Genomic DNA, 2,598 nt, shown 5'->3' with positions numbered 1-2,598 from the left:
GAACCAATACCAACCAAGTTATCAACTTCATTTTGACTTAACTCCAAAAATTAAGGTGACAACTTTTGCACTCAGCGGAATTGCAAACTTGTCCCGGAGACTGTTTTATACGCTTTTACTGACAATGGTGAGAAGCCATTTTACCATCTTTTAAATGTCCTGTTATTTATTCAATTTGAATACGGGTTTTTATTTTCATATAGCGTAGAATTGTCCCTTTAATCTATACTAGATTTACATTGTAATATTTTATGAATATAGAGCTTAGCTTTTACAAAATATAGGAAGTAGGCAGTTTTGTTACAGTCATCTTTAATGGAAAGAATATGATAGGATATAGCATTTCAAAATTAGGATGTCCGGTAGATCAAAAACACACCGTAGTCATCTCCCATAATCAAAAATTATTACCTGAGGACTCTCCCCTGAAGAGATTTATCTGAGAGGGCGATAGCACAGGAATGTCTCCTGCATTGTTGTCAAATGTATTTAAATACGAAACATGTCTTGTTTTGTTATTATTTTAACTTACTTATTTCCATACATTTGAAATCTAAACAAATTCAATCAGGATAAAAGCACTTATTCAAACAGATTACGTAGGTCTACAATGTGGACAATAAGGTAAAGAAACTTAATTTACCCTTAAAAAGTTTTTTTTTATTTCATATATAATTGTATTTCAATTAATATCATTGTACAAATATTTTTTAATTATTATTCTATTTTTTATATACAAACTCAGTCACTTTACAAAATTCTTGTGCTTAGTCTATTTTATGGTGTATTTTCATTTTCAATGCATTTGCATAGATCTGTCTAAACTGTTTTTAATTGTTTTGCAGAGAGAACGTGAATAGATTCACGTGTTGTTTTCTGATGTTAGTATATCATGTTTATGGATCAGTCATACCATTACCAAGTACAAAAGACAATGATATTATCGGCATAAATTCTCAAATGACATATTCGAAAATATTGTCAGTCATATCTACTAAACATTTAAACACTAGGAATATTAGAGTAAGAGGCAAACGACAACTGGATTCAACTTCTGCTGAAACTCTTCAACAATACTGGTTATGGAAGAATTCAAACGGATCTGGAAGCACACAGCTGCGATACGGACGATCCATTGACGACAATGCGAAAACACAACATGAACGTCAAAACGGGAAAAGAATCCAAAGATCGAAGCAAAGCAGTTTGTCACGGAATAAAAGGGATACACGTTGGAATTATCACAAACTAATGAAACTTATTCGAAAATTTTATAAACGGAAAGGACATAGGAAAAATGGAAAGTTCCAGTTCCGGTTTGGATAAACTGTGTTCGAACCTTCACAGAAAATGAAAACTGAATCTCAAAAAATATTTACAATATTCATATGCTCTAAATGATTGTAAATTGCAGACTTTTCAACAGCTATGAATACAGGGTAGAATCTCAAATACTTGTAAATATGATGTTATTTATTCAAATTGTACATGCAAGCAATATACACTTTTGTTGAAACTTGAAAATGTTGAATTAAATTACGGAAAATCTTGTATAATGTATTATTTCTCTGAAAACAGCTACCTTTCAAGAGGTTTGCGAAGAATTGCAAAATGCTCAAATCTTTATTAGTATAGGTCATTATCCAAAAGAGTTTTTGACCTTGCTTTTATGATATAACATGGAAAAAAATCAAAAGAGAAAGCAATGAAAACCTAAACAAAAAGAACAAAAAATAACAATTAAGCATGTCACTCTCGATTTCATGATAGCATGTGAGATACTTCATGATGATTGAAAGTTTCATTTAAAGACAATTTTTTCTTACAGTCATTGTCTATAAAGAATAGATTGTCCTAAGAAGTAACAAACGATTTAGAATTATAAACAAATTAAACATATGTAATGACGGGATATTTCGGTTCGTTTGGACATTTCTGTTCTTACGCTCCTAAACTTTTTTGTACCTGCATTTCAAAGTTGTTGTTCTTGTGTGACTTGATGAATGAAGGTTATTCCAGAAACGTGCTCTAGGCATTGAATCCAAACTCTATAATCAAGTTTCTACGTACAAGCTTAAACAAAATATTGTTGAACAAGTTGTGCTAGAAACAATGCGCATTAAGTGATAATGACTAAAATTATATCCACTTCAACAGGAAAAAAAAGTTCCTGAGGTTAGGTATTTGACAATGAGCCATAAGTCAAATCGTATATATGGTAATCGAACATATTATAAAGTAAATCTAAACCAACATATTTACCCTCACACTTGGTTAGACATTTGTTATTCTGGGAGTTAGCAATGCTTAGTTTGAATAAACAAAATGTTTATTTGTATACCTCAATATGCGATAATTGAAATTCTTTATTGTCATATTAGTAAAGAAGATACTAGTGAAAAATACAAATAATAACAACAATTAACAAAAAATAAGCTGATTTGAATACATATATATATATATATACAAGGAAAAATAACTAAGAGTCCACTGTCCTCAGTTCTAAAGATTGTTTTATAAAGGAACCTGTTTTTTTTTTCACTTATATTTGAAGGATAATGGATTTAGCAGGACTACTAGTTTTTTTCAGTATCAGAA

The 2,598-nt window shown here is 30.3% G+C and overlaps 1 long non-coding RNA gene across 1 annotated transcript; it reads left to right on the top strand.

Annotated features, from left to right (window-relative positions):
- The first annotated feature begins 447 nt into the window (after positions 1-447).
- On the top strand, positions 448-1,556 carry LOC127727969 (uncharacterized). Its single transcript, XR_007993950.1, has 2 exons — positions 448-624; positions 846-1,556. It is a non-coding gene; the product is annotated as an uncharacterized LOC127727969 (long non-coding RNA).
- Positions 1,557-2,598: the final 1,042 nt, after the last annotated feature.

The sequence above is a fragment of the Mytilus californianus genome, unplaced genomic scaffold (genome assembly GCF_021869535.1).
Source record: "Mytilus californianus isolate M0D057914Y unplaced genomic scaffold, xbMytCali1.0.p SCAF_2, whole genome shotgun sequence".
Lineage (NCBI taxonomy): Eukaryota > Metazoa > Mollusca > Bivalvia > Mytilida > Mytilidae > Mytilus > Mytilus californianus.
Note: the sequence above shows the minus strand (reverse complement) of the source record. Positions and strands in the feature narration are given on the sequence as shown.